Raw genomic sequence first — 12,777 nt, 5'->3', positions numbered from 1 at the left:
CATCCACACTCTTTTGTACAGATCTCTTGACTAGTCACAATGGAGGAGTGGGATGCTGACCCTCCTATGAATTGTCCATCCCATGGTGGATGTGAAGAATGAACACAGATAGTTATGATTTTTGAAAAAGAAAATTTATTTGATCATCAAAGTTGCTTAAAGAGGCCTGCTAGTATGTCACCACTATGTGAACTGCATTATTCAGCCAGGATTTCATTTTAATGTAACAAAATAATGACTGACTAGGGATTGTCCAGCCAACACCAAGTTCAGGGACAGACCCAAGTTTCCAGTGCTATAATTAAATCATCACTCTGGCTTGTGTGTACTGGAGATGGTCAGGCACAGACTTTATGATAGACTGTTTCTTTCTGTTTGCTTACCATCCCTCTGGAGACAGGGTAGGATGTCAGCTGTTGGCATCTCTGACTTCGTAACTTCCCCTTACCAATTCCCCAAGGTGATACACCTGGAGTTAATTCCCTAGGGAGAGAAGAGGGAGGGAAAAATGTCTGCTGCCTGGCATTTAACTGTTTTTTTACTCAAAGCTGTCAGAGGAGGAAGCCAGTTGCTTCTCATGTGCCTCCCTTCCCCTGAAATACCTCTAGTAAAGAGATCTCTAGAAACTGTCTCCAGAAAAAGGATTCACCCTGATATTTTGTTCAGGGAATGGATTGTGAGATCACTGAAAGGTTGGAGTGGAGTTTTCTGAAGGCTCCAGCCTCTATGATAACAACATTCCCTTTAATGGCAGCACAAAGATCACAGGCCACCTGTGAACCTGAAAGCAGATGTCTAGTTCTTCTTGTTCTCCTACCATAGGTCACTAGCATCTCTTCCACCACTCTGAGACTTGGACCACTACCCATGGGGAATGCCTGGATCAGCCTCCTTTTTATAGGGCGCAGGGATGGGAGGGGCGGTGTCCAGATACACACTTTCCTACTTCAACATGAACACTGAATAGCAGCCTCAGCCTCCCTTAGAGGCTCCTATCTGTGTGGATAGCAGGTACACCACTATTACAAGGATGGCTGATCTGAATCTCAGGGAGAGACCCAGACGAATAGTGAGCCACAGAGTGATGGTGAGAGGCGTGACTTTTGGTAATAGGACAGACATCCCTAGGAAACATGCGCATATTATGTCCCTCTTCAATATATGCAGTCTCAGGTGAGACCTGGTGCCCTGCACAGACACTGGGGCTGCTCAGAGCTGCCAGGCTTTCCTTGGGTCTCAACCATCCCCAGTCTATAATATCCTCTGAATATATGCTAGAAACCCAGTCCCTTCAAAGCATGGATGAATGACAGTTGCTCTCTTGAGAATATTTCATTTTGCCTGTATTGATACGTGAGTTGAGTTCATGACTGACTTCCTGGTTTCAGAGGAAAGGCAGATACCTCTCTCTTCCTGGCCTGAGATTCTTAATTAGAGTTCTTGGGGAAGACATGAAAACAAAACTGCTCCTTAAGTGATGGTTCCTTCCTCCTCTGGCCCAAGACAGGCAGAGAAACTGCAGCTGCTCACCCTCCAGGCAGGATTGGGTGCTGCTTAAAGAGGAGAAGGTTAGGACTTGTGGAATTATATACTTATCTCAAAGGAACCTGGGGCTCGCATCCCTGTTGTAGGCACCACTCTATCTAGTAGGCAGCATAGTCATGTCTACTATACCAGAGGCCCATGTAGCAGCCGAAGTCTGTCTAAAGGTATCGATCTACCACCAAACCTTCACTTCTGGAGAACTAATCAATCATTAAAACAACTACTGTTTCAATGTGTGGATGCCTCAAGGAACCTACCAGCCTTTCTCAGGTAGCTTGCCAAACCTTGGTTTCTCCAATAACACAACTGTCTTGAACTCATGACATATGGCCTTATGAACTTAAGAAACTTAAACACAAAACAGGAGGGTTTGTGTGGATATGGATGTGAGGGAATTGTCCAGCAGAGTTCCTGTGTAACTGGACATGAGAATGACCAGCCCCGTGGGACTGTGAGTTGCATGTGGCAGACCATGTGCCCTGATTTCTGTCATTTGTCCCACGTCAGGTCTGCTTTTTGTTCTCAGAAACAGCAAAGTCTCATTGATAGATCATTAGGACACTGTAATTACAAGTGACCTATATACACAGAAGTGGTTAATAGCACTGAGCATAGTTGTGTAGGGTGGGCCACAGATGTCAGTGAAGTCCTGTGCAGGGCGTTCTAACCCCTCAGCAGTTGCTTATGGGTTATCATGTGAGCAATTCCCTTGACCATATGTTAGTAATGTGGCTTAAAAGTGAGATGAAGTGCTGAAATGTCACACGAACTGTGGCTCAGAGCCCTTCTCATAGCCTGCTACCTTTGACCTTTAAAAAACTATTTAGTTATCTCAACTATGAAGTAGGAATATGCATATGGAAACTCCAAGAGTTTGAATGGTTGTTCTACCCAAAGCATCTAGCTTTCTTCCTGACAGAGGACAGACTGCCAACCAATGGCAGCTGCTGTTACTGTCATTGTTACTATCAGTTGTTTCAGGACTGGTGGTGTATGGCTTTACTCTCAGTATCACATACATGCTGAGAGACAACCCCTGTCCTACCTTGGCCCTTCTTCTTGGTGACGTTGAAACCAGCAGCCAAGAAGCCCTGGGAGAATATATGCCATTAGCCTTGGAAGAGTGAGTGGAGAGTTGCCCACCCACCAGCCCCAGCTGCTGCATCCTTTGGGACTTCAGAACTGACTCCCTAAGGCATCATCATCCTTTCCACCCACCCTGATGATCCGTGTATCTCAGGCCTCAAGGGTCCAACCACTTCCTTCTCCCATGAGTGGGGCTATGTAAACATCAAGACCAGGATGTCATTTACTGGTGCCGGCTGACCCCAGTGGGCTCCGAGCCAAGAGGGACCAGGGACTGAATTCTCCAGCTGGCTGTGAGCACTTTGTGGCATTCCCTGCCTGGAGAGCTTTCCCCTTCCGGATAAAGTGTCCTCTGTTTCTAAGGGATCTGCTTTTATTTAATTCTTTCCAGTGCTTTGCCCTTTAATATAGCTGCTTTGGGAAGGAGTTTTAGGAAGTGATTAAGAGCAAGAATTCCAGCCAGAGTGCCCAAGTTCATAAATTGACCCTATGTCTCAAACACTGAATGTCTTAGACAAGAGGCTAAATCACAGGGTATCTCAGTTCCCTTAACTATAAAATATACTAAAGCAATGCCAAGCCAATAGTGTTTCTGTGGGAAATGTCAAGCTAATAGTGTTTCTGTGGGATTGTAGGGGGTGACAAGATACACAATTAAAGCCTGATACACAGTAAGTCTGATATGACACTGTTTTGTCTACCTCTGTCCTTTCATTCTTTGTACTGTTGTGTCTCCAATCCTACTGCTGTGGGAAAGATGTTAAATGAAGCCCTTTGGACTGGAGACCTCACTCTGCTTTGGAGAAAGGGGCATTTAAAAGGAGCCCACTCCCATGCTGGGCTTTAGATTCCTCATCTGTCCAATATGGAGGCAAGAATGTATTTTCTCAGGCCTTTGGTCTCATCATCTTTTCCCTCTTCGCTTCTGTTTGCCCTGCTATGTCCTGCCAGCACAGACTCTCAAGAGTAGAAAAGAAGCAGCTGTCAGCAGCTGTTTCCCAGGTCCTTCTTTGGATGGGAGGGAGGTGATGATGGGAGAAAGTCAATGCATTAGATGTCATCAGTAGATGCCTGTCTACTTAGTTCTGTTCTGGGGCCCTAGATGGAGCTTTTCACATTTCTGGGGTTTGGCTTCCCAAGTTTACTAAATGGTCATTGACATTCTTTCAAGCTGAGCAGAAGCTCATTTCTGGTTACACGTGCTATAAAACGGCAGCGATCCTACTCACCCACAATGCCATAGGCTGCCATGGTGTGCACAATACCAGTGGCAGAAGTAAATAAGTGTGGAAGGATGCTAGGTTGTATTGCTTTAGAGAGAGTTTGATGATGCTTTCCTTTATTTCTGTTCTCCCTGTGAATATTTGGTTCTCACCGTCCACCATGAGCTACCACTTCAAAGAGCTTGGATTTCTCACAAGGAGGTGTTTAATCTTTGTTACTCCATGTTTGTTTGAATAGTGACTACAATATTTTTAGTTTGAATATTTCTAGAATCTGGGAGATATCCCCAGAAGACCATTTGATGTCAGACCTTGAAACTGTTCTCACTGGGTCATTGTTTTTGTGTCTAGAAAAAAAAAAAAAAAAGAGGGGACGGGACCACAATGAGAGCTGCATCAACTCCCAAAATGCTAGCCAGTGGATCTAAGCCAGATTGATGATCACAAAAGCAGCACAAATGCAAGCTTCCTGCTTCCTTCTCTGGGTTTGGACTGTATTTCTTTATTAGCTCTGCTGAGCACAGCCAGTTAGGGGGAAACCCTGGAACAGTGGGATGTATCGGCTTGTTTGTTAAGGCTTCTGCATTCTCTGCTCCTTCCTGGTGCCTGTGAGGGAATAACGGTAATGCTAAGTATTATTAGATCTATTTCGTGTGTGTGTGTGTGTGTGTGTGTGTGTGTGTGTGTGAGAGAGAGAGAGAGAGAGAGAGAGAGAGAGAGGAGGGGGGACAGCAAACGGACAGATTTAGAAACAGAAAGACTCACTGATTTGAATTAGGATTGCTTATGGGTCAGAGGTCATTTACTGAATCATGAACAACTTCACCAGTGACTGGACTACAGAAGAAAATTATACTCACTAAGCAGTAACCATTAACTACCAACAGTCCCTCAGGGAGCAATGCTACCTCTTGACCCTCTTCTATATAGTAGAGCTATTTCTATGAGGTTGTTGAGCTCCCCGGCTGATGTCATGTTTAATGATGTGTATTTGGAGATAGAGAAGTTCTGGAAGCATATCTGAGTACCAGAGTGAACAAAATGGATAGAAAACATCAGGGCAGGATCGTAGCCATGCCGCAAAGACTTAGTGTTCTGACCTGGATTATCTGGTTGAAGGCAGCCAACCAGTCCTGTTTGGGTGAATGAGATTCACTTATGCCTCTGGAACCCCTAATCATTTGAGAGTGGTTGAGAGAAAAAGCAAGATGGTGGGGACATGGGAATACTCTTTTAATGTCTGGTCACTCAACAGTAGTTTCCCTTTTGTTTCTAGAACCCTCCAGACTCACCTAGTTTCTCAGGCTTTGCCAAGAGTTCGGGGAGATAGCCTTACCCTCCTTTGGAGGTTCACTTGCTTTAGCATTTACACCCAGCCTTGTGTTGGATAGGCCAGGCTCAGGGGCTGAATTTATAGTGGAATTTATAGGCACCCACCACAGGACCCTCTTCCTCATTTGCACCACACCCTATTTTCCAAAAACACGGGTCCCGGCTCCACAAGTCTGCTCAGAAAACACTCTCTCAGGGAGAACATTTCAGAGTGGCTGTTTTCTCTATCATTTCCTCCCCCACTTCACTTCCTGTTTTTTTTTCTTCCTCTTTCTCCGCCCCCGCCCCATCTCTCCTGGCTTGTCCCTGACTGTCTGAGAACAGGAACAAAGCTCAAGCTAGCGAGCTAGCGTTGATAATCATGATTTCCTGTGGTGCCCTCTGGCTGCAGCTGCTCACAGCTGAGGGAGCCGAGCCTCCCAGGGCCGGGCGGGGAGCTGGGTGGTAACCCTTGGCCTTCAAAGACCCCTTGACTCTGTCCAAAACAGAACCTAATAAGAATAACCCACCCTGTCTTTACAACACTGACAGCCTCCAAAGCACGTTGTCCTGCAGTGGAGGAGGACAATAAATGCATAGACAACTTTTGATTTTTGACCCCATTAACTGTAATCCAATTGACATGAATGGAAAGATCTGAGAGTCAGATGTGGCCCTGTTTCTTCTTCCTTTTTATAATTTAACTCTTGCTACGTTCTCTCAGCCCCTCCCTCTACTGGTGAACTCCTTTTTCTCTCCTTTTCCAATTAGTCTTCCTCCTCTTTCTGTGTGTGTGTGTGTGTGTGTGTGTGTGTGTGTGTGTGTGTGTGTGTTCAAGGAAGCCTTGTGCAGGGTTGTACTCATCTAGTTCTACAGTGAACTTTTTTTTCAAGCTGCAGGAAACATTGTAGCTATAAAGAGTTCAGGGTTCTGGTTGTTTGGACAAATGGAGTTAATGGTACCTAGCAAGAAAAATATTAAGCTGAATTGGGGAAATATCTGTAGAGATGTCACATGATATTCCTGGCAGGTATGATTTGGTTTACAAACGTTAGTTACTCCTGTTGCGTCTTTCATTTCTGTGTAGTTGAGCAGGTGCTCAAATGCACAGCACAGTCAGAAAATTCCTTTAAAACTTGGTACTTGAGGGAAGAGTCCTTATCTTTTCCTATGTTCCTGCGAGAGAGAAAGAGAAAGAGAGGGAGAGAGAATTGTTGCCACTAAAAAGCAAAGGCCTCGACTGCTGTAAACCTGGTTCACAGTCTTTCGTAACAGTATTTTTATATTGAGAAACGTGGACACCATCCCAGCCACATACCAGAGATGGACTGTTTTACCAATTTAGTTCCCTCATGGTAAAACCATAAAAACTACAAAAAGAGCAGCCTGAGGAAGGAATCACCCCTCGTGGGGAAATCTGATTTTTTTTAAAAAGGGGAGTTGAGCCGTGTCTTAGTGCGGAAAGTGCTTGCTGTGCAGATCTTCATATACATGCTGCTCAAGCACGGTGACCCACTTAATCCCAGTACTCAGGAGGCAGAGATGGATGCCTGGGGCAAGCTGACAAGAGAGGCTAGGTGAGCTCCAGGGTCAGTGACAAGTCCTCAGTATATATGGGGCACAGTAAGACCTCTGGCCTACACATACATGTATCACACACACACACACACACACATACACATGTATGCGCACAAAGTGCATCCATATGTATGTGAACAGGCACACACACATACACTAAAAGCCTTCCTATTCAGGGCCAGCAGCCACTCTTCAGTCGGCCTCACTATAAAGCTGCATTTTGAAGTTCCAGTTACCAGAGTGTCCGAATCCAATCAGGTTCCCATACTGTTGATCCTTAAATATGCTGTTCTCGTCTTCGAGCCTTAGTTTCCCCCCAGCTGCAGAATGTAAAAATTGGACAGATTTATCTCATAGATATGTTTTAGCATCAGTTATTTCTGAGCCTATGTTTTTTTTGTTTTTGTTTTTGTTTTTTTTTTTTTTTTTTGTGCTTGGCTTAAAAATTGCATTGTGATGGGAGAAGTCCTGGAAATCGTCATGTAACTTTGATTCTCTTTCCACAGGGTACCACTCCCATACAAACAGAGACCCTCAGGGACCACAGTCTTGATTTGGGGAACTCCTTCCTGTGGCCTCATAGCTGCTCACTCCGTTGGTCTGTCCCTTCAGCCTGGATTGGTGACACACAGCCACTGGAGATACTTCCAGGTAATGAACCGCTGAGTTTGAGGGTGGCTGAGGGTGGTAACTGGTGGGTTTTTTTTTTTTTTTTTTTTTTTTTTTTTGCTAGAAGTGTATGAAGCGCATGTTTGGGGGACACTCGGAAGTACAAAGCTAGGCTTGCCGTCTTTGATTAGAAGCTGTGGCTCCTAACACTGAGTATAAACAGAAACCAGATGGAAAAGGACATGAGTAAGAATTAATATGTATTCCAAGGAAGCTGTGATTAGGGAGTGGTCTCGGGGCTTTTTTAGCTGTATTTTCAAAGGTGTCTGGGCCGTCTAGGAGTCTGGAAGGTTCAGGCATGAAGCAGGAGATTAGCGTGACATGTGGGAAGGAGGGAATGAGAGATGCAGTTTCACTTACTTTGCCTTGTATCATCCATTTAAGATGAAGCGCAGCTGAAGTCCTTTCTACCTTTATTACCTAAGCAAGTTCAGAACTGCAGATGTCCTTTGGTAGGCAGCCTGATGATGTGGGATTTAGGTGCCCTGATAGAGGCCTGATTTGCATCCCGTAGGGAGAAATGCAGTTTACGGAATTGTAATCCAAGGGCAGTTGAACTACACAGGCAGTAGTGTGCCTTTCTCATTGCCCCTTTCCTGAGTCTCCCTTACCCAGTCCCATCAATACTGGACAGTTTTCATCTTCTTCTGCGTAGTACATGGCTACATCTATTTGAATTTCTTCCCTAAATTTGCGTATGACACGGGCTGACAAGCCTTCCCATTTGACTAAAGATCAATGAGCTCCAGCTTCCTGGACTATAACTTATTAGCACATCTTTCTTAGGTGGACCTGGGGCACAGCACGACAAGATTAGAAAGGATGAGGGCAGCATTCTTACAGTGAAATGACCACCTGCTTCACCGTCAGCAGTCGCTGGGGTTACCTGTCTCTACCTCCAGTGCTGAATGAAGCTCTTTTTCTCAGAGATGATCTTCAGTTGCCTTGAAAGCTAAAACCAGGAGGAATTCATGAGCATAAGACAGAGGACAGAGCCCAGTCAGGTGACCGAGAAGGCATTTACTCACGTTCAGTTCCCAGAACATTCAGCCCCACACCTGTTTCTTGTTTGTTCTTTGGTGAATAGGCTAGCCTTCGGCTCTCTTTCTTTCTCCCTCTTGTCTCTTTTCTCTGGAGTGCTCCCTGACTGGCACCATCCAGAGGAAGGAGAAAAGCGCTATGAGTTAGAGTGACCCAAGCATGTGCTCACCGATGTGGACTGACTCGGTGGCCCTGCTTACATCATTGCTAAGTTGCTGAGCCTGTGTCTCTACCTGTAGTAGAGGGACAATGATTGTATCCAGAGGGGACAGTGAGGACTGAAAGACGTAATCCATTGACATAGTTTCTTACTTCCAGGGAACCACAGCAAAGGTTAGATCCTTTCCCCACCCTACTTTTGTAGAGCTACTTAATCACAGCTCTAGCCCCATAATGGAGTCTGTGAACTGTGTGCCTATAATCTTTGGGCAGACGCTGTCCCCAACACCAGTCAGTCCCCAGCAGTTAAAGAATGGGAAGGTATCATCAGGTTTTGTATTCCAAGTCTTCACTTTGGTTTGGATTGGGGCACCCTCACCAGCCTCTCCATTTGGAAAGTTTTCTGTGTGCACTGCCATAAGCAACTTCAAGACCCACCCTTCTCCCAACCCCTTGACCATATCCCTGGTTCCCTAAACTACCAATTATAAACTCTCTCTTCCAGAAGTTTTTCTCTCTTGGGATCAGCACATGCCTATAGGAGAGAGATAGGGCCGGGTGATTTGGAGCAGGTGTTCTGATCTGGAACTCAGCCAGAAACTTCAGTTCCAATTACAGTCTCCTCCAGACGTCCTTCCTCGGTTGCTAGCTGTTAGGGGCATTTGCCACACCCCCCAGCCATCCATTCATTCAGCAAATTTTTTGTAGAGCATGTGTTATGTGGCATATGGCAAGTGTTTCTTAGTGCTAAGGATAACAGGGCAGAAGGAAACAAAGTTCCTATTTGCAGGGAGCTGGCATCCAAGTAAGGCCAGGGATCAGGACCGATTAGCATGTGCACAAGTATTATAGAGGGTTCATTCAGCACAATGAGAAAAACACAGCAAATAAAAAACTAGATAAATAGAGCTGAGCCAGAGGGCCAGACTGTTCTTGAACAGGTATTGCTACAAGGATTGGACAGGAGACTCCTGACAGTTATCTCCGAAGGGAGAAAATGAGGGACAATGAGGTGAGAAGGAGCTGCTGAGTCAAAGGCTCCAGGGGATCATGCCTGGCCTTTATGGCCCTCAAAGGAGCTGGTGGTGGTTGGAGCAGAGGAGCGAGGGCATGGCGAGGTGAAAGGAGGTGAAGGCAGGAAAGTGTGGCCAGGTGGTGAGGATCCTTGAAGGCCACTGTCAGCACTTCAGTGTTTATGTCCCAGCTAAGCTTTCCTGATTCCTTTACCATTCCTCAGAGCCTCCTCCCTAAATAGACACAAAGGTAAGTGCTCTTATCCAACAGAGCATTAGTCATCCATTCGAAAGCCTTTTCTGGGCTCTGGTTCCTAAGACTGGAGATTAGTGAGTCTTGGCCTTGGTCTCCCTGGTGCTTGTTCACAGTTTTGTGGAGAACTTCATCAGTAGGTTAGGTCCAAGGGAATAGTTGTCCTAATTTGATCAGAGTAGAACCAATTTGCTAGACTGAGATTTTTTTTTTCCCAAAAAAACCACCCAAAGGTCATTTCTACCACTGCTCCTGGAGCTCATTTACATAATAGGCTTTTGCCAGGACTTGCCTTCAGGCCAAGGGTAGATCACTTCATTCCCGAAATGTGGATGTTCTTCTCTGTCAGCAGCTACACTCAGTGTCAAGCAGAACTGCTGATTAATTTGCACCTATGCAGTGCTTGTTTATCAGGCCCTGTAGCACACGTAGTTATCAGCAGTGAGTCCAAAAAGGTGTCAGGGAACCCAGGGGGAGGCCACTGACTCAGACCCAGTGCAACCAAAGGCCAGAATGGAGAAGCTCCCTGGGGGTGTTTCCCCTCTCAGACCTAGCCAGGAAGTCTACAGGTAAAAATGCCAGGAGGCCAAGAAACTTCACCTCAAGCTGTGACGAATCTCTAGGACATAGAGCAGCAGGAGCTATGGCACGTCTGCTGTCTGCTGGTGTGGGACTCTGCTTTCCCGGTGGCTGCAGCTGGAGTTTGAGAACCCTCTTCGGAAGCCAAGCTGTCAGAATAGTATCTTGAAAGCCAGGCCTGGTGATCTGAACTTCTCTGAGGCGTGTGCAGTGCTGTTGGCAGATTTTAAGCAAAAATGCATTACCAAGGTGCAGGTCATGCAAATGCAAAGGCCTGAGTTTGAGCTCCAGAACCCACATGAAACAAATTGAGGTGTGGCAGCCCACACTTAAAATACCAGCACAGGGGGCTGGAGAAATGACTCCGTGGTTAAGAACACTGGCTGCTCGGCCAGACCTCCACAGGGTCTGCTGGCCAGGAACCTGGAGTACTTGGTGAGTTCCAAGCCAGGGGTAAACCTTGTCTCAGGAAAGTAAAAACAGAAAAATAGCTGGTCAGTTCTTGAGGAATGGAACCCTCTATCCTACACACACACACACACACACACACACACACACACACACACTCACACACTCATAGGACATGAGCCCGTACACACACATAGTTATATGTACACACACCCAAATATACTTGAACATACACACCCAAACACACTCAAATATATGTACTCTCAAATGCACATGAACATGCACATATGTGCACACACAGAATCACACACCCTGAACAGCCTCATAGGACTGGGGGTTCAGAAAAGAAAGGGCTTGCTTCTCTTTGCTCCTTCGCTCCCCCTACCCACCGCCAGTTCTTTTGAACAGACTTTACTCCTCCTCTTGCTCCTGGAAAACGCAGCCTTCTCAGGTCTGGACGAGAGCCTCACATGTGAGCTCCATGGAGGCTTCATGGTGGTCGCCAGACACAAGGGCCCCTTCCACCACATGGGCAGGGAGCTCTACAGAAGGGTTTTGAGCACTGTCTTGGCATGCTGGTTGCTTTGGGAGCTGGATGGATCTGACGCTCTCTCTCTCTGGGAGTCAGGCTACCTGGCTATAGCACTTCTGCTATTTTTTATTTTTAATTTTTTTATTTTATTTTTAATTACACTTTATATCCCCCTTCTAGTTCCCTCCCTGCTCCCCTCCCAACCCCTCCCTTTCTCCCCCTTCTCCACGCATGCCCTTCCCCAAGGCCACTGGTAGGAGAGGGTTTCTTTTTCTTCCTTCTGATCCTAGTCTGTTAGGTCTCATCAGGAGTGGCTGCATTTTCTTCCTCTGTGGCCTGGTAAGGCTGCTCTCCCCTGGGGGGGGGGGGAGGTGATCAAAGAGCAGGCCAATCAGTTCTTATAGAGGCACTGACGACAGAATTCACGCGCTTTACATTTTCCCTCACTTGGAAAATAAATGCACAATTTCCACCTCATAATCCTTCATCCACTGACACTGAAATAGAAGCTTCGTTGTATGAGATAGATAGGCACATGTAAAAAAAAAAAAATACTCTCTGTTTTTACCTTCAGCCGTGCCCTGAGAATACCAGTAACTGGACAAATTCGAGGAGTTTGATTAGTTGACAGAGACAATGGAGCTAGTAGTCAGAGGAACAGCTCGTAGACAGGAACCCTGGCATGGACAGAGTGGTGTGGGCACGGTGAGAAGCATGCTGTCTCTCTCCATCGAAGCCTTAGGGAGGTCCATGTGAGCTGGCCATTGACGAATGAGTAGGAGTTGGAAGTTGGGAGAGAAGTACTTCTGGTTCAGAAACACCGTCTATAAATAGGGACTGACACTCACGGCTCTGTGATAGGAATGGAGAGAACAGCAAGAGAACGTGTCATGCACAGATCATGCCTCAACTTGCTTTTTAAAAATCCATTAGGAGCTACCTCCTCATCCACCCACCTGTTCCCAACAGTGACTAACAAGCAGCGAGTTGGCTAATTTGCCTTGATCTCCTCTCTGACCCCACAGAAGAATCTGTGAGCATAATGAGATAAGAGGCACCAAGAAAAGAAGTGGAAAGTGGATGAGGGGGACAGAAGAGGAAGAGAAGGAGGAGGAAGTGTCAGCAGCAGTGGTGGCCATCTTTGTTTTCCAGGTTGCACCACGGTTTCCTAGTGGTAAAAATGCAGCTTCCCAGAGAGAGGACTCTGTTCTTGGCTTTGCGAGTGTACAAACCAACCCTTCCCTCTTTCGCTAGAGGAGAGTGAGACAGAAACAGAGACAGAGAGACAAGAGACAGCAAAGAGGGATAGAGAGAGAGATCTATATACATGTATATAGATGTATATATACACTCATATATATATATATATATATATACATG

At 46.1% G+C, this 12,777-nt stretch overlaps 1 protein-coding gene across 1 annotated transcript in view; it reads left to right on the top strand.

Moving 5' to 3' along the window:
* Cyria (CYFIP related Rac1 interactor A) overlaps positions 1–12,777 on the top strand; it is a 105,683-nt gene that overhangs the window by 34,495 nt on the left and 58,411 nt on the right. The window contains exon 2 of the mRNA XM_055625679.1: positions 7,250–7,394. The gene's annotated coding sequence lies outside the window, so the exon portion shown is untranslated. The remainder of the gene's footprint in view (positions 1–7,249; positions 7,395–12,777) is intronic.

This window comes from Psammomys obesus, unplaced genomic scaffold, assembly GCF_907164565.1.
Source record: "Psammomys obesus unplaced genomic scaffold, mPsaObe1.curated_primary_1811, whole genome shotgun sequence".
NCBI classification, from domain to species: Eukaryota; Metazoa; Chordata; class Mammalia; order Rodentia; family Muridae; genus Psammomys; species Psammomys obesus.
The sequence above is the reverse complement of the archived record's forward strand: the minus strand, read 5'-3'. Positions and strand labels throughout refer to the sequence as shown.